Source organism: Heterodontus francisci, chromosome 13 (genome assembly GCF_036365525.1).
Source record: "Heterodontus francisci isolate sHetFra1 chromosome 13, sHetFra1.hap1, whole genome shotgun sequence".
NCBI lineage: Eukaryota > Metazoa > Chordata > Chondrichthyes > Heterodontiformes > Heterodontidae > Heterodontus > Heterodontus francisci.
Window position 1 is genome coordinate 10388367 of NC_090383.1, and position 24901 is coordinate 10413267.

General features: G+C 43.4%; 1 protein-coding gene across 8 annotated transcripts in view; it reads right to left on the reverse strand.

Moving 5' to 3' along the window:
• The window catches only part of plcb1 (phospholipase C beta 1), a 751229-nt gene that overhangs the window by 287110 nt on the left and 439218 nt on the right, over nt 1-24901 (reverse strand). The gene's annotated exons all lie outside the window — the stretch shown is intronic.

Genomic DNA, 24901 nt, shown 5'->3' on the forward strand with positions numbered 1-24901 from the left:
GATTCCAAGATGAGTTTCTGACCATGTATGCCCACCATCATTAAGACCGCCCATTTCCACCGCTGTAACATCACTGTGCTCCACCTCAGCCTGTCTGCTGCTGAAATCTTCATCCATGCCTTTGTTACCTCTAGACTTCACTATCCCAATGCAATCCTGGCTGGGCTCCCACATCTTACTCTCTGTTAAACTTGAGGTCATCCAAAGTTCTACTGCTGGTGCCTTACTCACATCAAGTGCCGCTCACCCATCACCCCTGTGCTTGCTGACCTACATTGGCTCCCGGTTAAACAATGACTTGATTTTAAAATTTTCATTCTTGTTTTCAAATCCCTCTATGGCCTCGCCCTGCCCTAACTCTGTAATTTCCTCCAGTCCCACAATCCTCTGAGATACCTGTGCTCTTCTAATTCTGGCCACTTGAGCATCCCAGATTTGAATTGCTCCACCATTGGTGGCCGTGCCTTCAGCTGCCCAGGCCCTAAGCTCTGGAATTCCTTCCTTAAACCTCCCCACCTTTCTAACCCTCTTTCTTCCTTTAAGACATTCCTTAAAACCTGCCTCTTCGACCAAGCTTTTGGTCATCTGACCTATATCTCATTATGTGACTCGGTATCAAAATTTGCTTTATAACACACCTGTGAAGCATCTTGGGACATTTTATTACATTAAAGACACTATAAATACAAGTTGATATTGAGGCCCTGCTTTGGCCTTCTTTATTTGAAATGAACGAGCGGGTCTTTGCAAAGTGAAAATGTCTGGCTTGCACTTGTGGGATCGCATGTGCCCCTGCTGTCCAGTTAAACAGAAATCCCACCTCAGAGAATGACCAGGCAGCAGGCGGGTACTTCAGCTTTGCAGGTTATTTTTGCCCTGGATATGTCCAGCAGACCAGGCGAAAGAGCAGGCAGGGGAAATAAATTGCATTTGTTGGTCCATGATGAATGGAGAAAAATAGCCCATCAGAGAACATTTCACAGCAAGATCCAATCAATGGAGATGATGTGTTTCAGAAATGCTCAGAGTAAATTGATGTATCAAATGACTTCTATTTATACCGCCACAAATAACACACTCTAAATCCAATTCATGAGGAATTTCAGACGGTTTATGGGCACAGCCTAATGCATCTATAGGATAATCTAGTTGTAGCAGCACTTTCATAAAAGCCAGAACCACTTATAAAATGTTACTGTGAAAGTAATTATTTTTGACGATTGCCTGTAGGTACGCTGTTCTAACTTTTTATTCATACCTATTGTTGACTTTCAGTATACATTTATTATTTATAAACTTAAAATATCTATATTTTCTAATGATTTCAAGAAACCTGCCTGAAAGTGCTACAGATGAACAGCTTGAAGTAAAATCGCTATTTCATTCTGTTCATGACTATAGGACCCAAACGCACAAATTTGCATTTTTTTCCTTTTTGTTTATCCTCTACTTGAGAAATCTGGTTCTGTGGGAGCCAAGACACACAACTACAGGCAACCTACTGACCGATTGTCACATGATCAATCATGCTATCATCAAACCTCCAGGAATGGGCCCAACTACAATTGACACCCTAAAATATGCTGCCCACAGTAGGGGTATCAAAGCCACCTTAATAACAGCAATTCAAAAGAAGCCACCAATACTGAAGGGTCGAAAACTAGAGAGCACAAATTTTAAATGATTGGCAAAAGAACCAGAGTTGACATGAGGATTTTTTTGGGGGGGGGGGAACGAGTGGTTAGGATTTGGAATACACTGCCCGATTGGGTGTTTAAATTCAATAGTAGCCTTCATAAGGGAATAGAATAAATATTTGGAGAAGGAATTGCAGACATATGGGGAAAGAGTAGGGGATTGGATTGCTCTTCGAAAGAGTTGACATGGACTCAATGGGTCGAATGGCCTCCTTCTGTGCTGTGATTCCATAACAGGTGTTGAAAAATGAAGTAATCAATTCAAACTGCTAATTAAATATTCCAGAATAGTTAAGACCATTTCCAGCAGCGCATGTATTTACTACAGAGAATGGCATAAAATATCAAAAATATGACAACTGAATGAAATAAAGGAGCAGTTTGCTCTGTTTCCCAGCATGCAGTGCAAGTACCACTCCTGCTCAATATCCTGCAGGAAGGCGGAACACACAAGTACAGTTAGGAATGACCACATTCTGCAGCATAATGGAAATTTTGCAGTGACAAATACATTCATACATTCATTATAGTTGCAGGAATCGTGCCAAGTTTTGTCGAAATAATAATTTTTTTTTGAGTGTTGCACAATCGAAGAACTCGTTGAATTTGTGTTTTTATTTACTTGTCCCACTTTGTTTATTAGTTATAAAAATATGAGAGATGGTGGGGGAGGGGAGGAGGAAAAGGGCTGCTAGACTGGGCGGAGCATTTGGAGGCAGGAGGTCATATGGTGAAACCTCCAGGAATATGTCCAACCAGAGGCAACAACACTACTCCCAGCTCTTGTTGCACCCTTAACATTGATGCAGCCACGTTGGCACGGCCTCATGCTTGGCAAGCCCTATGCTGATGCAAGTCCTGCGATGATGCAGCCAGAACCAACAGTTCAAAGACCTCTAACAGCAGCAAAATGCTTGAAAGAGTCTGCAGGGCAGGGGGAAGAGATGGGAGGAAAGAACAAAAGGGAAGGTCTGTGATATGAGTGATTAAATGACAAAAGAGACAATAGTGCAAGGCAAAAGCGGGTGGTTAAAAAAAACAAGAGGTCAATTAGTTCTTGGTTTGTGCGACACTCAAAGACAGAATTGTTAATTTTTCTTTGACAAAACCTGACATGATTCCTGCAACTATAATAAATGTATTCACCCCCCACAAAATTTCCATATTGTACTGCAGAATGTGGTTATCCTAACTGTACTTGTGTGTTCCACCTTGCTGCAGGATCTTTGTCAGGAGTGGCCATGATGTAATTGCAGTGCTTGCTGGGGAACAGAGCAAACAGCTCCTTTAGTTCATTTAATGAACAAGAGTGTTCAAAGCTAATGAAAAAAAACACATTTTATTTTCTCCTGTATTGCTCACAGCAATGTTCTAGAGGTTGAAGGATATATTGGCATTGGAGGGAGTGCTGCGGAAGTTTACCAGAATGATACCTGGACTCCAAGGGTTAAATTACGAGGAGAGATTACACAAACTAGAGTTGCATTCCCTGGAATCTAGACAGTTAAGGGTGATTTGATCGAAGTTTTATGATATTAAGGGGTACAGATAAGGTAGATAGAGAGAAATTCTTTCCACTGGTTGGGGAGTCTAGGACAAGGTGCCAGACCTTTCAGGAATGAAATCAGAAAGCACTTCTACACACAAAAAGTACCGGAAGTTTGGAATTCTCTTTTGCAATTGGCAATTGATGCTGGATGGATAGTAAGTTTCTAATCTGAGACTGATAGTACCTTTGGTTAAGAAAAATCCAAGAGATATGGGGCAAAGGTGGGTATCTGGAGTTCAGTCACAAATCAATCATGAACTCATTAAAAGGTGGAACAAGCTCAATGGGCTAAATGGCCTCCCTCTGTTCCTACATTCCTAGCTAATTCCTGGAGACTCCAGGACAATCCTGGAAGCTTGGCAATCCAAGTTGGAAAGGGGGTGAGTTAAGTGCTGCAGTTACTGTTTAATGAGCCTGGGTGTTTCATCAGTATGGGATGGGGGAGATGAGGAATGACTGCAAAGGGCAAATTAGATCTGTTTAGTTTAGTTTAGTTTAGAGATACAGTACTGAAACAGGCCCTTCGGCCCACCGAGTCTGTGCCGACATCTACCACCCATTTATACTAATCCTACACTAATCCCATATTCCTACCACATCCCCACCTGTCCCTATATTTCCCTACCACCTACCTATACTAGGGGCAATTTATAATGGCCAATTAACCTATCGACCTGCAAGTCTTTGGCATGTGGGAGGAAACCGGAGCACCTGGAGAAAGCCCACGCAGACACAGGGAGAACTTGCAAACTCCACACAGGCAGTACCCAGAATTGAACCCGGGTCGCTGGAGCTGTGAGGCTGCGCCACTGTGCTGCCCTCTGTGGTAATTACTGAGAAAGTAAAAACATTAACAAGATTATTCAATGACTAGACCTTTATTAGATATAATCTCTGGAAAAATTAAAGGTTTGCTCAATTCCTCTTCTGATTTCTCACAGGTTTAACCTAAAGGCTCTTTGCACTATTTTCAATAGCTTAGTTAACGTGTTCAGGTTGAATTCTGTCCATATTGTTTTAACACAATTCTTTACCCATTTGAGTTACACAGTTCAATTACATTCAAGTAGCACAGACTGGAACTTTACAATTGCATGTTAACTAATACACTAAAAATAGCGCAGAAAGGGGATTACACCCATAAATCTACCACTGAGATTAATGGCAGGGTAAAATGAGACATTATGATTAAGACTGATACTTGCCTTTTCATTTGTTGGCTTGAGGGAATTCTGATTAATTGAACTGTCAATAATATTTAGAGAGTTTTGTTTCTTTCCAGTTAAATCTATGACATTCTACATAAGTTTCAATAGATGATGTTACCATCATATTGTACAGCATATTGATCTGTATCTTGTGACGGGTGTGTATGCAGCTGAAGCAAGGAGATTAGAATTCAGAAGAAAGGAATCCAAAATTGCTCCACAGAACAAATTCAGGGATGACAGATCTTCTAATTTTAGTCTTGATCTATTCAGCAGGAATGGGGCGATGACCCTGAGGGAGGAGATGAGCCCTTAGCCCATGATATAGATTACAAGGTAGATATGAATGGTCAGTGGTACACAGCAGAAGATGGGACGTGGTTCATGAGCTTAGGGTACACAACCGAAGATAGGACGTACACTGTCAGATTGGGGGATATAGCAGAAGATGAGACAAGCTGTCAGTCCAGCATACACTGTGCAAAATGATCTGAACAGTTAGTTTCGAGTAGACAGCATAAAACTGGGTATAGAGCTGTTGGTTTAGGGTACACCGTACAAGATGGGGTGTGAGCTGTTTCTTTAGGCCACAACGGAAGAGAAAGGCAAGCTGTTAATTAACGAATGAAGTATAAGATGGGGATGAAGTGTTAGTTATGGGTATACAGCATGAGGTGGGATGTGAGATGTTAAATAAGGAAACTGAACGCAAGATTGTATAAGAGTCGTCAGCTTAGGGAAGAGAGCATAAGAAGGAACATGAGCTGTCATTGGGAGCACAGATGACATAATCGATTTTTCTGATAGCCTAACATTTTGCACAGGCTAAAACTGGAGATTATTTCCAAGTGAACTACACCAGAGAAGCAGTACACAGTGTAGTTTTGTTCAGATAGAAGTTGTCTTTAAAGAGGGTGTAATGTGAACCATTGGCCAGAATGAAACTATGGTAGCAGGGGGATCCTAACCCTATTCACACAGTGGAAACTAGGTCTGTACACAATTAAAATGCCTCGGATCACTTATCCACCAGCAAGCTGCCCTGATCCCACCATTTCCGACTTTAACGCAGGCTTCTGTGCAGGCGGGTAAACTGCCTAACCAAAACCGACATAAGTCCTAATTCACATGTTAATCTGGACCCGATTACATCATCAGGCTTTGACGACGATTTTAACTTGAGTTTGAGTGGCTTTCCCAACAGATGAAGGTCAACATGAAGAATCATAAAATCTTACAGCACAGACTGGTCCATTTTGCCCATCGTGCCCTTGTCGGTCTTTAAAGTTCCCACACCCAGCTTTCTCCCCCATAACCCTGCAAATCCTGTTCTCTTCAAAGGACTGGGAAGCTGTAGAGACCCTCCAGGTAAGTTCTTTACTCTCCGTTGTGGAGCCTATTAAGAAAGTTGAGGCCTGCCCTACTCTAGATTTCCCACCCGCCCCCACCCCACCACAGCAGACACACCTCTCCCCCAAAAACCTCCCCCTTTGCCCACACCCCGCCACCAGATCCTCCTTCCCCATATTTACCCAAGTGCCAGCAGCTGGCAACCGCATCCTGCCTACTTCCTGCCTGTTATGGCCAGGAAGTGGACAGTGGCATGTTAATGAGGTCTGACAGATAAAAATCACCATGGATGCAGATGAGTCGGATCAAACTGAAACCTGTCCGAAAATGGCCGGCGGATAAAATCCCATCCCTAAGTTTACACAGACGAAAATCCAGTTCAACTTTGCATTGTTGCTCTTTTCGTTGATAAACATATTGTGCACAATGTTTAGAAACTTTGGCATATAAATTGTTCTTGGGGCAGTATCACAAAATGGGCCACAGTGATTCAGCAACCCATTTTGAACTCTGTTTGAACTTCTTTTCCATTGATCTCAAGAAGCACATCAACCCTATTGATCCTGGAGGCTAGGACAAAGAAGCTACAAGTGAACTAAGCTCAGGGCCGGAATTTTACACACCTCCCCCTGCAAAGAGCGGGATGGTGGCGGGGTGGGGGGGAGGTAAAATGGAGTGGGAGGCTCGAGCGGCCCTTCCCGACCCCCGCTCTGCCGCCACTTTACGTGGGGCGGTGGCAGCGAAAAACCGCCCGCTCGCCTCAGTCCAAAGTCCTTAAGTGGCCACTTAATGGGTTGCAGTCGCAACTGTGGCCATCACTCCTGGTGGCGCTGCTGGGACTAAGAGCTGCCAGCCCACTGATTGGCTGGCAGCTCTATTAGGCGGGATGTCCTGCCTCAAGCGGGTGGAAGTCCTGCCTCAGACCAATTAAAGGTCGGGGAACTGCAAAATGCAGATCGGATCTCCATGCCAGGCGGAGGTGGGTTCGCCACCGACTTTTAAGTCCACCGAGGGAAAACTCCCGGCCCAGGTCTCTTACAACTGGAATAAGCTGTGCACCAACTTTGCCTTGAATGCACATGAAATGTTTACAATATCCAGAGTTCACTGGTTCATCTTGACACAATAACAACTTGTGTTTATATAGCAGCTTTACCGCAGTAAAACACCCCAAGGTGCTTCACAGGAACGATTATCAAACAAAATTTGGCACCCAGCCACATAAGGAGATATTAGAACAGGTGACCAAAGATTTGGTCAAAAAGGTGGTTTTAAGGAGTGTCTTAAAGAAGGAAAGAGAGAGGTCGAGATGTGGAGCGGTTTAGGGAAGGAGTTCCAGAGCTTTGGGCCAAGGCAGCTAATGGTGGAGCAATTAAAATCAGGGATGCATAAGAGATCAGAATTGGAGGAAAGCAGAGATCTCGAAGAGTTGTCGGACTGGATGCGGCTACAGAGGTAAAAAGGGGCGAAGCCATGGAGCGATTTGTAAACGAGGATGAGAATTTTAAAATTAAGCTGTTGCCGGACTGGGAATCGGTTTAGATCAAGTGGCACAGGGAAAATCGGTGAATGGGATTTGATGCGAGTTAGAATTTTGGATGTGCTCAATTTATGAAGGATGGAAGATCAAAATACATGTTTTCTTTGCTCACGTATTAATGGGCATGAGTCAAAATGAGCTTAAGTTTAAGCAAGTATTAGGGCTCATTTATGCTGCAAAGTGGTTTATTTTTTCAATCACAGAAATGAATGTTAAGTATCTTTGTTAATAGATTTATCTGTCTTGTTTCTGAACGAATGGTACTATTTCCTTTTTTATTGTATTGTAATCAGGCAACACACTTCCAACAGAATGATTTAAATTGTGTCAGACCTGTGCTTCATTTCTGATGCCTCCATTTAAAGTAGGTTCGCTGCACTGTTCCCTCTGATTTTGCATCATTCTTTGAAGCTGAATAACCATCATTAGGATCTAATAATCTTGACCTCTTTGATGTATGTTTGCTGTCACATTCAAGCACCCTGCCACTACCTGATCCACAAGGCTATTTTGTTAGAAGCTTGAGGTTACAAAACAGACACTGCGGCTCTCTGAATTCATACTCTCTACTTCAAGAATAACCCAATAACAGTTTAGTCCTATTTTTCAATGTAGCCAGATAGGCTCTTGTCCTCATAAAGAAAGCATTTCCATTTTATGAATCCTTTTGTCTTGATAACTCCCTCTGCAGTAATGTTAAATTATAAATAATCCCCATAGTTCAGACTTGTCAAAAGAGTAGAATAATGCTAAATCAGATTAGGAAAGGTTTGTTCTCATGCAATATATCCTTTATGATATAGATATTTAAGGAATAGCAAACATTTTGCACAGAAATCTGCTGCTTGCCTCTTTGCTTTTTGTCTGATCTAGAAAACAAAATAGGAAGACTTGACAAAACCCTTTACTAGTTAAGGAACTTCAACAAGTTCTTAAAGTAACTCGTTCCATATGCATTAAGGGAGATTAAGGTAATTGTTCAGGGGTATGCTATTGTAACAATTATGTTACTAATTCAGAGACCTAACAACCTAGAAAATGCCACCATGAGAGTTTGAGAACTTGTATTCAGTTTTTAAAACATCTGAAAATAACAAGTTGGTATACTCTGAAGCTCTCCAATAGTCATACGTTCGAAGTGTAGTCACTGTTGTAATGCAAGAAATACAGCACACAGCAAGCTCCCACAAATAGCATTGAGGAAATTACCAGAGAATTTACTTTCGTGATGTTGTGGGAAAAGTACTGGCCAGGATACCTTCCCTGCTCTTCTTTGAAATAGCGCCATGAGCCTTTTATGTCCATTTGAGAGAGTAGGCAGGAACTGGGCTGAGTATTCTTTTCTGAAAGTCGGCACCTCTGACAGTGCAGCACTCCCTTAATACTACACTGGGGGTGTCAGCCTCAATTTTATGCTCAAGACTCTGGAGTGGAACTTGAATCCCCAACTTTCTGACTCAGAGGTGACAGTGCTATCACTAAGTCATGGCTCGACACCTTCAGCTCGTTAGATATTCACTTGTTCACTTATTACTCAATAATTTCATTGGCTTGTTCACCCTTCCCCTTCGTCCCCTCAAGCCACGTCTCATGTGGTGATAACCCGGACCAGGCAATTTTCCAAAGCTTGTTCAAATGCTGAGTCTTCATGTGAGTTCAGTGACCTGTTCGATCATGGGGCATTACAGTTAAATGCATTGGGCCCTCATGCAACATCTGCACATACACGACGTTCAAGTGGGAGTGAATGGATAACTGCAGCAGGGATGTAGGATCCCTTCCTCAGCTTGGGGGTAGAAGGAATGCTGAGACCAACCACAGAACCCCACAGCCTCCTTAATCAAGATGAGCTAAAGCAGCACAAGGTATATCTTGTTAAATCTTCCAGGGAGATTTGAGGAATATCTTCTTGTTTGATGGGCACAGTTAATCTAGGTCGGGTGAAGTAATCAAAGGGCAGATTCTTGATGTGGCAGGAATGGGAGGGTGTTGAGATGGGAAGCAGATGAAAAGGAGATTGCGAGATCTCAAATGAGATCTGAATGGAAGAGCAAAGTGAATGGGCTGAATTGCCTTTTCTCATTCCTAAATTCCTCTGAATTTACAAATACATATTGAGCCTCTACAGAGAAATGTATGCTCTTCAATTCTTTCTCTGAGAATGACTACTATGATTGGAATTATAAACTGCGAGTTTAGTAGTGGAAAGAAAACTCCGACTGCACAAATACAGATTGCTATAGATTATTCTACCTCCAACACTCAAGAGGACATAAATATTATTTTCCAGCCATTGCTTTTATTCACCTTTCCTTTGTAATTTACTTTAATGAGTACTCCAATGAGCATTGAGGCCACTTTAACAATTCCCATTAGGCCAATTGAGCTGCTTTTCACCTCTGCAGAAATGGCTGGTACCATCGTGAAAATCTCCTAAGCAGAACTGAAGTAGTAAATTCACAGGACTGCTGTCTCAAAAGCAGAAACAGATTATAATGCTGGCGTGAAATTTATTACAATTGCATCCTACCACACTGTAACTACAATGTGTATACTAATGTACTGTGCAGTCATGCCAGTCACAGTTGCTCGTTTATATTATTTGACTTGTTAACCCTTTAATTCTCTCTTGCTCCAATTTGCTATCCTCTTCTCCTGAAAACACTGAATCCATGCTAAGGTACAATTTCATCAGTGCTATCATATGTAAGCCCAGACAACTGCATCTGCCCTCACCCAACACTTCCCAGCACAGGGAAATCAATGGACAATGATCAGCAGCATGAACCATGACTGATTTCCTTTCTTCCCGACCCACAACATTGCTGAGCCTAAATGTAACCTCCTAAAATACAGCCCTACCTACAATCATCACAAGTCAAAAAAAATCAAAGTTGAGTAAGACTATTTACAGTTTCCACCATGTGAATTGCTCTGAAAAAAGCAGTTGTTTTCTTGAAAGAGTTCTTAAAAGAACTGTTAGGACCTGACATTTGGGACAACACACACTGCCCACCTTCGCGAAGAGGTGGGTTTATATGTGGTCGAGGATGGGCGTGTGGACGGGATATTGCTGATGATTGGTCAGGCTTAGAGTGTCTGTGATAGGTCGGTGCATGTTATTGTTCTTGATGCTGATTGGTTGGCTATTGTATTCTGTGATTGGTCAGTATATGCTGTTGTTCTTGCTCCTGATTGGTTGGCTAATCTATCCTGTGGTAGGTCAGTACATGCTAATGTTCTTGTTTGTGATGGATCTTGAGTGTATGGAGATTTGTATGTTGTTAAAGTTGGTTGCACTTTGGTATGTTGGCTGCACAGTGGGTGGTGGTATGATTCTTGAGTAGGGATAGCCAGATGTCACTGATGTATAGGCCACTGTCTTTGAGGACAGTGTGTTGTTGGTAGATCTCCATGACCTCTGTAACACGGCTAGCATGCTAATGTGTGATGGATGAGTTTGGAGCTGGACCATTTGATGCATTGGTTGTTGAGTTGAGACATATCCATGTGCGTTAATATCTTTGGTTATAACAGAAATCTATCAATCTCAGATTTAAAGTTAACAATTGACCTAGCACCAATTGCCATTGGCGGAAGAGAGTCTCAAACTTCTACTGCCTGTTTGTGTGTAGAAATGTTTCCTAACTTCACTCCTGAAAGACCTGCCTCTAATTTTTTAAGCTATGCCCCCATGTCCTAGATTCCCTCACCAGCAGCAATAGTCTCTCTTTCTCTCTATCTACCCTATCAGTTATCATTAGTATCTTGAAAATGTCGATCAAATTGCCTTTAGTCTTCTAAATTCCAGGGAATACAACCCTATTTTGTGTAATAAAAGCAAAATATTGCAGATGCTGGAAATCTGAAACATAAACAAAAAGTGTTGGAAATACTCAGCAGGTCTGGCAGCAGCTGTGGAGAGAGAAGCAGAGTTAACGTCTCAGTTCTGATGAAAGGTCACAGAGCTGAAACGTTAACTTTGCTTCTCTCTCCACAGATGTTGCCAGACCTGCTGAGTATTTCCAACACTTTTTGTTTGTGTTTCTATTTTGTGTAATCTCTCCTTGTAATTTAAACCTTGGAGTCCAGGTACCATTCTAGTAAATCTACGCTGCTCTCCCTCCAAAGCCAATATATCCTTCCTAAGGTGTGATGACAAAACTAAACTCAGTTCTCCAGCTATGATCTAACCAGGACTTTATATAGCTGCAGCATGACCTTGAACCCATGTATTTTAATCCTTCAGATATAAAGGCCAGACCTCTGTTAGCCTTGTTGATTATTTTCTGTACCTGTCCAGATTTTAGTGATCTATGTACCCCTACGTTTCTTTGGACCTCCACGGCTTCTAGATTTTCACTATTTAGAAAGTACTCTGATCTATTGTTTTTAGGTCTGAAGTGAATGTCCTCACACTTGCCTCAATTGGAATCAATTTGCTACAGTATTTCACATTCACTTAATCTATTAATATTTCATTTATGCTTTCCATCTACAATGCTTACAATGCTGCCGATCTTTGTGTCATTGGAAAATTTGGATATGTAGCTTTCTAGCCCATCATCTAAGCTGTTAATAAATATAGTGAATAGTTAAGGTCTCAACACACATCCTTATGGAATGCTACTCATCACATCCTGCTAATTAGGCCTGAATTTTACCATGGGCATCAGGACACGAAGTCAGGGCGAAAAGCACCACAGTCATCCTCCTAATTGGCAGGCAGGCAACTGGCCCAATCAGAGGGCTGGCAGCTTTGAAGGCTCAGCAGCCCCTCCAGGAGAGGTGGCCACTGTTGTGACATGCAGGACACCTCAGCTTAAAAAAAAATTCAGAGGGCCACGGGTTGGAGGGGAAACCCCTCCAGGGAGTTGTTGGGGCCATGGGGAATGCCTTCCTTCCCTCCCCGCGGCCCCCTCATTGGGCCATCGAGCCTTGAGTTCTGATGGGCCTCCCCCCCGGGCTGCCACAAGGAGGCTGCCTCCATTAAGCTGGTGGGCTCCCCATCTGGCAGGGGTCACCCCACCTTTGGCAGAATACCAACAGTACCGGAAAATAGCCCTTACCAGGACCTATAATTATGCTAATCGGCTGCCCGTCTCCTTGGGACAGGCAGACACTGCATTCGGTTCCACCACTGGAAAAATGCCCAAGTGGCAGGAGAACGTTGGGGAGCCATCCCAATGTGACTCCCTGTTATTTTACTGACCCTCCCTGCTTCCCAGCCGGGGTCAGTAAAATTGTACTCTGAAAGAGTTCCTTCCCATTATCCCTACTTTCTGTCTCTTGCCATTCAGTCAATTTCCTAACCAGGTCAATGATTTGCCTTCAATTCCATGAGTTTCAACTTTAGCTAACTGTCTCTTATGAGGGACTTTACTGAATGCCTTCTGGAGTGCAGATAAATAATATCCATTCATATTCCCTAGTTCACTACAATAGTCACCTCTTTAAAAAATTCAAAGGTCGTCGACCTGAAACATTAATTCTGTTTCTCTCTCCACAGATGCTGCCTGACCTGCTGAGTATTTCTAGTATTTTCTGTTATTTATTTGGAAGACCCTAGTTAGGACATCTACAATGTTCTCACCTACTTCCTTTAAAACCCTGGGATAGCAACCTTCTGGTCCAGGGGATTTGTCACTCTTTCATGCTATTATGTTCTTCATTTCTGCTAATTTGCTTACATTTATTCTAGCAAGTCCCTGATTCTCTATTCATTTCCTTGGGACGTCCAGCCTGCTATCCTCTTCCTCTACTGTAAGACAATCGAGCAAACGAGTCTCCCTATCTTTTGAGCTCAGCATCTCAGATTTCCTGAAACACTTTAGGATTCATTGCAAATCTATGAATAACGCAAATACTATCAAAGAATACAATCCATAGAAAATTCAACAGTGAAGTGCAACCCAGAGTCAGTGAGAAAAATGATGGATTTCTGGTAATATCTAATGATAGTCAGCCTCAGTTGCCCAGTTTGTTCTTAGGTTCTGTGAAATACATTTTTATCACATCAGCAATGAAGACAAGATCAAGATAAAATACCATGGCTATTCATCGAGAATAAACATTTTGCCATGTACACAAAACACTATTAACTTTACATTAAAAGGCACAAACTCTCAGGCAAATACAACTCAAAATACACAGCATATTTAGTGACAATTCTGGGGACAGCTTTCCTGAAGCTAGCTGGATACCGAGGAGAGTGGAATCCATAACTGCTGGTGCTGAAATGAGATGAGCATGGCAGTAAAATTGCATTTTATTCTCGCAAAGTATCACATCAATGACTAAGTAACTTAAGGCAAAAATATATACTTCATCGAATTGTGAATAAATAAACAAGATGAGTTTCAGCACGCTTTGGAGAAAATCCAGGTAGCTGTGGGAGTCGGTGGGCTTATAGTGGATATTAGTAGACAACCTATCCCCAGAGATGGAGACAGAGAAGTCGAGGAAGGGAAGAGAGGTGTCAGAGATGGACCATGTAAAGATGAGAGAAGGGTGGAAATTGGAAGCAAAGTTGATAAAGTTTTCCAGTTCGGGGCGGGAGCAGGAAACGGCACCGATACATCAATGTACCGGAAAAAGAGTTGGGGGAGGAGGCCTGAGTAGGACTGGAACAAAGAATGCTCGACATATCCCACAAAAAGACAGGCATAACTAGGACCCATGCAGGTACCCATAACCACACCCTTTACTTACAGATCCGAAGAAGGGTCACTGACCCGAAACGTTAACTCTGCTTCTCTTTCCACAGATGCTGCTAGACCTGCTGAGTGGTTCCAGCATTTCTTGTTTTTATTTCAGATTTCCAGCATCTGCAGTATTTTGCTTTTATTATATTGGAGAAAATCCAACTTGCCTAAATTCTGTTGGGAGCATTTTGTGCAGTTCAGACCAAAATACTCCTGTGAGTCACCTTGAATTCCTTCTGAATCAGAAGCGTCACCACTTGCCTTTCAGTCTCTCACATTGCATGTGATTAGATATCTTCTTAAGCACAGGATGTGAATAAATTTGCTTTGAAGTCAATGTAGCTGGGGCAAATTGGCTGGAAATTAATGTGCCTAATATACATCTTTGACTCAGAGCTGACTTACAATAGGATAAATGCAGACATTTTGAAATTGAGTGTCAGAAGTCAATAAATTCAACCTGTGAAAGTCTTAACATCTTGGTGACAGATAAAGTCAATGTTTTGAACTGAGATGCAAGTTGCGCATTCTTCACCTAGTGAATAATTTCTAATCCGCCGTTTCCGATTTCACCTCTGTCACACGATCCAAGTAAGCTTCATTTATATTTAAAATGCAGCATGAGTACTTGCCAGAGTTGCTTTTCAATTGCCTTGATAGAAGAAGTATGGTCTATACACTTAAAAAGGTATAACATTCTTCAGCCATTCCAACCTCACTCTACCACAGTAGGAGCAAGAGACATTCCTCGTGAAATAATAAATAACCTCCCTGACCCCGCTCTTCTACCACCTCACATTGTCTGAATATTTATTGACCATTATTTCACAGGTAGCTGTGTGTGTTGCAAATCGGAACAATATGAAAGGACAGCCTGTGATAGAAAGTATTACGATCAGTTGAGGAGGGGTCAAAGATCTCCCCTCTTTTCCCTCTTGTTTGATCACAATGGACTTATTTCTTTTTTTAAATGGATAAACTTGCCAATTCAGTGAGTGTTTTACTTGTTAACATGTCAGGATCATTAAAAAAGTCAATCGGACAGGTTTTCTTGAGTTTAACAAAGAGGCTAGCTTTATTGTACTTAAACCAAAATTATAAAATACGCTCCAACTTACACACATACACACACACACATACAAATAGGTTATAGAGTGGGAAAGGATAGATTGGCTGAATTCAAATCCAGAGAAATAAAAAAGTGGTTGGTGACTCGGCTGGCTTCAGGCTGCATTCGATGGTCAAGTGACTTTCCTTTGAAGGTCCTGAGGCTTCCAGTTTGAAGATGTGGACGCTGATTTGGTGGTTCTCTGGGAGACAGCAATGCAGATGAATTCCTTTGAGAGGGGGATCTCTGCCCTTTCTGAAAAGTTCTCTACACTGTGTAGCTGAAGGAGGTTTATGTCTGCTCTTTCCGGAAAGTTCTCTACCCACTAGCTCCCTACTCAGGCTTAAATCATTAAGCACAGGTACAGCAACTAATTAGGAAAGTTAACAGAATGTTATTGTTTATCGCGAGGGGAGTAGAATACAAAAGTAGGGAGGTTATGCTTCAGCTTTACAGGGCATTGGTGAGAAGGATGTAAATTCATTGGAAGCAGTTCAGAGAAGGTTTACTAGACTAATACCTGGAATGAGTGATTGACTTATGAGGAAAGGTTGGACAGGCTAGGCTTGTACCCACTGGAGTTTAGAAGAGTAAGAGGCCACTTGATTGAAACATATAAGATTCTGAGGGGTCTTGACAGGATGGATCTGGAAAGGATGTTTCCTCTTGTGGGAGAATCTAGAACTAGGGGTCACTGTTTAAAAAGGGGTCGCCCATATAAGACAGAGATGAGGCGAATTTTTTTCTCTCAGAGGGTTGTGAGTCTTTGGAACTCTCTCCCTCAAAAGGCAGTGGAAGCAGAGTCTTTGAATATTTTTAAGGCAGAGGGGTGAAAGGTTATCGGCAGTAGGCGGGAATGTGGAGTTGAGGTTACAATCAGATCAGCCATGATCTTATTGAATGGTGCAGCAGGCTCGAGGTGCCAAGTGGCCTACTCCTGCTCTTAGTTCATATGTTCATATGAATATGCCTCAGTGCTCACGGTCAGCAGACAGAGTTTGAAGCGTGCAAGGTTTTTGTGGTTCGTCTCCACCAGTTTAACATCCAGGTTTCCAGCCGCTGGATTTAAAAAAAATCATCATTCGACCGAGCACATTTTCATGACAGAAGCCATTTTTCAAATGCATTTTACTGTTAACTGTGGCAAAACCTCTTCCAGTATTCTTGCACTGACAACAAAATTCAATAGGAACATCTGAGCAGCAAATATTTATGCAAGTTAAATAGAAATGGGAAAAGGCAGGAGCGTCAGAGACTTAGTGAGTCAGAACATGTATGCAATTTTCTGGAACTTGGGTTGGGGTTTCCTGTAGAACAATGGATTGGAAGCCTCCTCTGCCTCTGATGGGCTTAAAGGCCCAATGAGCTATGAGTTTAAATAGTGTTGGCCTAGTCGGTAGCTGATAAAGCTGCACAACACAAAACTCCCTAGAATTCAACACTGAGCTCTAGCCATTTTACTTGGAGAGGCTGCAAAAATGGAAAGATCTTCTTTTCTTTTGGGCCTCCTTATCTCGAGAGACAATGGATACGCGCCTGGAGGTGGTCAGTGGTTTGTGAAGCAGCGCCTGGAGTGGCTATAAAGGCCAATTCTGGAGTGACAGGCTCTTCCACAGGTGCTGCAGAGAAATTTGTTTGTTGGGGCTGTTGCACAGTTGGCTCTCCCCTTGCGCCTCTGTCTTTTTTCCTGCCAACTACTAAGTCTCTTCGACTCGCCACAATTTAGCCCTGTCTTTATGGCTGCCCGCCAGCTCTGGCGAATGCTGGCAACTGACTCCCACGACTTGTGATCAATGTCACACGATTTCATGTCGCGTTTGCAGACGTCTTTATAATGGAGACATGGACGGCCGGTGGGTCTGATACCAGTGGCGAGCTCGCTGTACAATGTGTCTTTGGGGATCCTGCCATCTTCCATGCGGCTCACATGGCCAAGCCATCTCAAGCGCCGCTGACTCAGTAGTGTGTATAAGCTGGGGATGTTGGCCGCTTCAAGGACTTCTGTGTTGGAGATATAGTCCTGCCACCTGATGCCAAGTATTCTCCAAAGACAGCGAAGATGGAATGAATTGAGACGTCGCTCTTGGCTGGCATACGTTGTCCAGGCCTCGCTGCCGTAGAGCAAGGTACTGAGGACACAGGCCTGATACACTCGGACTTTTGTGTTCCGTGTCAGTGCGCCATTTTCCCACACTCTCTTGGCCAGTCTGAACATAGCAGTGGAAGCCTTACCCATGCGCTTGTTGATTTCTGCATCTAGAGACAGGTTACTGGTGATAGTTGAGCCTAGGTAGGTGAACTCTTGAACCACTTCCAGAGCGTGGTCGCCAATATTGATGGATGGAGCATTTCTGACATCCTGCCCCATGATGTTCGTTTTCTTGAGGCTGATGGTTAGGCCAAATTCATTGCAGGCAGACGCAAACCTGTCGATGAGACTCTGCAGGCATTCTTCAGTGTGAGATGTTAAAGCAGCATCGTCAGCAAAGAGGAGTTCTCTGATGAGGACTTTCCGTACTTTGGACTTCGCTCTTAGACGGGCAAGGTTGAACAACCTGCCCCCTGATCTTGTGTGGAGGAAAATTCCTTCTTCAGAGGATTTGAACGCATGTGAAAGCAGCAGGGAGAAGAAAATCCCAAAAAGTGTGGGTGCGAGAACACAGCCCTGTTTCACACCACTCAGGATAGGAAAGGGCTCTGATGAGGAGCCACCATGTTGAATTGTGCCTTTCATATTGTCATGGAATGAGGTGATGATACTTAGTAGCTTTGGTGGACATCCGATCTTTTCTAGTAGTCTGAAGAGACCACGTCTGCTGACGAGGTCAAAGGCTTTGGTGAGATCAATGAAAGCAATGTAGAGGGGCATCTGTTGTTCACGGCATTTCTCCTGTATCTGACGAAGGGAGAACAGCATGTCAATAGTCGATCTCTCTGCACGAAAGCCACACTGTGCCTCAGGGTAGACGCGCTCGGCCAGCTTCTGGAGCCTGTTCAGAGCGACTCGAGCAAAGACTTTCCCCACTATGCTGAGCAGGGAGATTCCACGGTAGTTGTTGCAGTCACCGCAGTCACCTTTGTTTTTATAGAGGGTGATGATGTTGGCATCGCGCATGTCCTGGGGTACTGCTCCCTCGTCCCAGCACAGGCATAGCAGTTCATGTAGTGCTGAGAGTATAGCAGGCTTGGCACTCTTGATTATTTCAGGGGTAATGCTGTCCTTCCCAGGGGCTTTTCCGCTGGCTAGGGAATCAATGGCATCACTGAGTTCCGATTTGGTTGGCTGTATGTCCAGCTCATCCATGACTGGTAGAGGCTGGGCTGCATTGAGGGCAGTCTCAGTGACAGCATTCTCCCTGGAGTACAGTTCTAGGTAGTGCTCAACCCAGCGGTCCATCTGTTTGCGTTGGTCAGTGATTATGTCCCCCGATTTAGATTTGAGGGGGGTGATCTTCTTGATGGTTGGCCCAAGAGCTCTCTTCATGCCATCATACATTCCTCTGATGTTTCCGGTGTCTGAGGCCAGCTGAATATGACTGCATAGGTGTTGCCAGTAGTCGTTTGCGCAACGCCTAGCTGTTCTTTGTGCAGTACTTCTGGCTGCTTTAAGTGCTGCGGATGTTAAATCGCTGGGGGCTTTCTTGTAGTTCAAAAGTGCAATGCGCTTAGCGGCTATGACAGGTTCCAGCTCTTTATTATGAGATTGAAACCAGTCTGCATTTCTCTTCGCACTTTTGCCGTAGATGGTCAAAGCTGACTCATAGATGGCGTCTCTGATGTGGGCCCACTTGGTCTCAGCATCCCCTGTGGGAGTGTTTTGAAGGGCTGTTACAAGTGAATTTAGAAATTTTTGTAACAGCTGTGGGTGAGAAATTCTGCTCGTGTTGATGCGCGGGTGGCCCTTCTGCTTGGAATGATGCAACTTCTTTGGTCTGAGTCTAACCTTGCTGCACACCAGGGAGTGGTCGGTGTCGCAGTCCGCACTGTGGAAGCTGCGTGTGATTTGAACACTGTTTAAGGCGGCTCGCCTTGTGACAATGAGGTCTAGCTGGTGCCAACGACGTGATCTTGGGTGCCTCCATGAAACCTGGTGACAGGGTTTAGTGTGAAAGAACGAGTTGGTGATGCAGAGGTTATGATAGGTACACAACTCAAGCAGTCTCTGCCCGTTCTCATTCATCCTTCCAACGCCATAGCGCCCAAGGCAGGAGGGCCATGAGTCATGGTCGGCCCCAACCCTGGCATTAAAGTCCCCCAGCAGGAATAGGTGTTCGGTGTTGGGGATGCTGCTAATGATGTTATGGAGTTGTTCATAGAACTGGTCTTTAGCTTCAGGTGCGGAACAGAGTGTTGGAGCATAGATGCTGAGTAGGTGTACTGGACCAGAGGTGGTGAGCAGTCGGATGGACAGTATGCGTTCCGAGCCATTTGAGGGAGGCTCTATCATGCTGAGCAAGGAGTTTCTGATGGCGAAGCCCACTCCATGCTGTCTTGGTTCTTCAGGATCCCTGCCCTGCCAGAAGAAGGTGTAGTCTTGCTCTGCTAGAGAGCCACTCGCGGGGAGGCGAGTCTCCTGAAGTGCTGCAATGTCCACATTGAGTCTACTGAGCTCGTTGTTAATGATGGCGGTCTTCCGAGAATCGTTGATTTGTGTAAGGTCTTCCGACAGGCCAGGACACATAGTTCTGACGTTCCAGCTTGCAAAGCGAAGGGCTGGTACCTTCTTTCCTTTTTTCATGTTGTTTGGTGCGGTGTATCAGTCCACCTTTCGGGCAATGACCCTGAGCTCCAAGCACCCATTGAAGCAGGCAGACTGTGGCGGGACAGAACCTTATTGACCGGGGGCTGCCCGGTTTGAGGCGGGCGGTAGCTGTCCAGTGAGGTGCAATGACCTCTCCCACCGACAAAGGCAACCCGTGGCGCCCAGTTTCTACGCCAATTTATCTGGACTTATAACCCGTAACTGCTGCCTTCCGTGTTGTTTCAGTCGCTGTGAGGCAACTATGGAGTGACCTCTCCATGGCGCATGCCTGGGCAAATTTATGGAGGTTGAGAGTTGCCCAGTCGTCAAAACCCCCCTCTCGGCCTTTCTGGTGGGGTCCAAAGGAGTGCAGGACACGACGTTTGGCACCAGTATGGCTGCAGGAACTGCCGGAAACATGCCAAAGGTGACACATGACCGCCTACGGGGTTCCGCTCCGGATTTTCTGTTAGGGTTTACTCCCTTAGCCTTGGTCTCTCCCGAGACGCCCACAAGGCAGTGGGGTTGTTGGGGCCCCTACACAGGTGTAGGATGGTGCCGGTGGGAGGAGGGGATGCAAGGGGGAGGGGTAGAGGGAGGGGGTGGGGGGGGGTGCAGGGGAAGGGGGTGCGGGGTGAAGATGGTGCGAGGGGGGGGGGCGGGCTGGGACGGGGTTGTGAGGGGGTGAGCTGAGAGGGTGGAGCAGGGAAGGGGACGGGGGTGGGGGGGGGGTGGAAGGGGGGTAAAGGGGGGGGGGAGGGGGGGTGGAATCTGGTGCAGGTAATAAGCCATTTCCTCAGTGCCCACCATCGACGTCCGGAAAGCTCATCCACGTCCTTCGGGAGGTGAAGCATCATTTGGCAGACTTAGAGGTGATTACATTTGCTAAGGGTTTTTTTTTGTAGTGGTTTAAATAAAGGCATGCAGCATTGCCGACAGTGCGCTGCAGATGCTCTCCGAGCCATCTCCCGCGGGCGCTTTGAAGTTGCGGCCGGGGGGGCCGTTCGTGGATGTTTTGGGTGTTCGGGGCACCTTTTCACAGGACTTCTCTCGGGTCCCGCAGCTCCTTCTTCACCTCAATGGACTTACCGCATGCCGTGGCTGCAGACACTCTGGACTGTGAAGACAGCAGGATCGGAGATTAAAGTATCGGCAGCTGTTCTCGTCAGTTTCATCCGGATCAATTTCATTGAGAAAACAAAGAGCAGGTGTGGCTGGGGGAGGGCAGTGGGCCCAGGTAACATACACTAAACTAACTGTTAACTTTTAGATAGGGCTAAAATGAACTGATTTAAAGAGCCAGGGGAATTTAAACAGTTTAAGAGGGCAGATTGGGGGAGAAAACGTTAGGGATGGGAGCAGATGGCCATGGATAGAGTTGAACAGCAAGGGAGCTTCCTAGGGAGCTTCCAGCCCAGGAGCCATCTTGAAAAGGAAATGGAAAGATCAAATGGAAAGATCACACTGGTACAATAGGAGATGCTTTTTTGATTTATTAGTGTACAATACAAGGAGTTTTGTTTAGTATTTAACTTGGCTTGGAAGTGCTTGATGATGCCATGGAATGCCTAAAGTAGAAAAGATTTCCCTGCATTAAGATTTTGCACCTTGAGGAGCTTAAGGAAAAAACATATTATATTGTTCTGACAGTTCTGGTGAAAGGTCATCAACCTGAAACGTTAACTCTGTTTCTCTCTCCACAGATGCTGCCAGGCATGCTGAGTATTTCCAATACTTTCACACATTGGGAATCCAGATGTGGCTAATTGCATTTCTGATCAATAAATAAAAAATAATAATATAAGGCACCGGCAATGGGCATGTGATTTTTGCATGGTGTACGCATGTATACTTTAGTTTCTCTGTTCATTTTTTTGGTAAAGCGGTAAGATGAATAGTAGAGTGTTTTTTGATCATCGTGATGCTTTACTTCCTTGGTAACTGAATGGTGGTGAATGTTTGTTCAGTAAATATATATGTGAAGCACATTTTGTACAAAGCGTTTTCTACTAAAATGAGTGCAAGCAACCAAACGGGTGTCGTCACAGCCACATCTGTTGAACAACACTGCTATAAGAAAAATATTCCTACCTAGATCTATTATAGTCTCTCCCTTTGAGCTGGCCATTCCTGTTAAGTGAATTAAGATGTTTCCTCAGACCCACTTGTTATATCAATGGTAGCACATAGTACGCAATGTTACCTTCCGTATAAAGTAGCGTTTTCCCTATTTAGATAATTGAACCAAACATAAACTGAAAAAACCCAGTCTCAATCAGCCTTTATTTCAGGAAAAGGCCCACTACGGCTAAAAGCATGTGAGAAAACCCGAAACAGTATTGTTTCACTGCCAGCATCTAACATGTTGTAAGACCAGTGTGCTCCGTGTCATTGATGTAGGATAATGAGCTCATTGAGGAAGAACAGATGCACCATAATCAGTGGAAGCTTATTGAGAATCAATCATTAATCACTAGGTCAGCGTACGTTATATAGAGGACCAGGCCAGCTGGTTTATTGGAAAAAAGATTGGCTACATAATTGACAAGGTATGTCGACCTCATTTATTCTGTGGTTTATTTAATTTGGGACCCAAGTACTTTTCAATAAATACTCCAGCAGGTTTATATCAGCTAAATCAGGTGCACGTACAGCGATTGACAGCATTGTTAATGAAGCTCTCAAGATCGGCTTGAAGTGAAAACCAATGACATTATAAAAGGACATTCAGGGGCATTTAGTTAATTTTGTTTACAATGGTAAACACAGGCAGAATAAAATCCAATGCACAATAAACCACAGATGGCAGCGTCTATCCATGCAACTTTTGTGCACTGGTTCGAGAATTTATGCTGGCTTTGTTAAAATAATGTATTTAGCAGATTGATGCTCATTCATTCACTAGTGCACAAAAAACAACAAAGGGTGCAATTTCATTCTCAGTGTTTGTAATATTTGGAGGATTTTCCACCTTGTTATAGTCATGAATGACTCCCAACTGACCATATAGTCTAAAAGAAAAAAATACTTGCATTTGTATAGTGCCTGACATCCCAAGGTGCTTTACAGTCAATGAAGTTTAAAACAAAGATGAGGAGAAATGACTTCTCTCAAAGGGTCGTGAGTCTGTGGAATTCACTACCCCAGAGTGCGGTGGATGCCAGGACATTGAGTTTTTTCTGGAGATGTTATCTCATCGGTTAATAAATCCTAAAATCAGAAGTCAGGGATTCCTTCATATAAACCCAAATCAATGTGAACATGGATTTCAACTTTGTATTTGATCCCTGAGACTCCATGGTGAAAATCCACGTGGCCTGCCAATACACAGCCTTGGGGATTCCGGGTGTAACATGGCTAGGTACAGACTAAAGTTGATTCAATATTTACACCACCTAAAATTTTCTTGTATTTTCACTATGTATCTCTGTTAATTCTGGTGACTATAGGCAGAATAAGCAATGGCAAGTTATCAGCTGTCATGACCCAATATGAAACCATTAATGCATTATGTTAACATTTCATTGCAGTAAAGGTGCTCTATAAACACAAGTTCATGTATTTAACATCAAGATTTTAGAGGGGAAACACGTAAAAATGGCTAATTGTGACATTTTAGCAATCACTCAGCAGGAGTGGGAAAGGGGTTTCACCATGATATACTTTAGCTTGCAACTTCTGAGGCGAAAATTGCAAGTCAGTGAGTTTGAAAATACTGGTTAATCTCCTGTAGCATTTTTATACACTTAGATTGTTGGGATCTGGAACAATCCATCTGAAAAAGTGGTGGAAGCTGACTCCATAAATAATTTTCATTGTGAGTTGGACAGGCACTTGAGGATGAGGAACTTACAAGATGACAAATAAGAAGAGGGGATGTGGGACTAAAGATGATTGCTTTTTCAAAGAGCCAGCACAGGCACAATGGGCTGAATGGCCTCCTTTCGTGCTGTTAGTTTTTCTGTTTCTATACAGCCAATTATCTGGATTGCGATTGCTGATTTGAGCAGTGCCCTAATCTGAGCAGGGAAATGCAGCACAGTGGGAATGAGGGAGTAGAGCACAGCAGTACTTAAGAGCTGGTATGGGGATGGATCTCCACTATTCTAGGGTCTTACTTGTTGAACATGGGAAGATGTGGGAATTATGATGGTTGTTGTTCAGAGAGATTTATTTGCCGACTGGATCAAAGTTGCAATTCAAAGGTAGCATTTGGGAAAACTATTCTGATTGTCCAATCAAAAAATCAAGATGTGACATTGCAGATACTATAGTCAGCCAATGAGGGTGCAGAGAAGTGACACTTTGATAGACATTGAATGCCAGACTAAAGAAGGTATATTATATTTAATACTATTCTGTGGCAGTGTTCAGGAATGCAAAATAAAAAGACATAAATGAGTACATACATAAATATATAAATTTGTGCCCCCTCAGTTCCCAAATATACATACAGCAATACATCAATCTGTAGTCCGCACGCACACCATTACATAACTAAATCTCTTATTCATCCACTCCTCCTTTGCTATGTTAAAGAACGAGTTCTACTAAAACAGGAGTTGTATTTTACAAATATAAATAACTGAAAATATACGATAATCACAAATATATCTAAGTGTATAAATAAGTTCATCAATATAAAAATCTATATATTTCATAAAGTAATTTTCAAAAATGAAACAATTTTAGATGAAAACATGATTAAAATGAATTATAACTGATTGGTTAATCAGCATGCCTATCTACATAATTGTATGTAATTGCAGAATTTCCAAAAACTTGAAAATGTTATAATTTTATCATTTTTAAAATTTAAAAAATATAAATATAGTTCATTATGTAGAAGCGGATAGGGTTGAGGCTGAAGCTCAACATGATCTCCGAAATTTTGACATATTCCCTGGTGCTAGTATCTATTTTTTTAAGAGGAAAAAGCTGCAACCACAAAGCAAATGGTCATGAACAAATACAACATTTTGGAGTATGAAATAGCTGACCTAC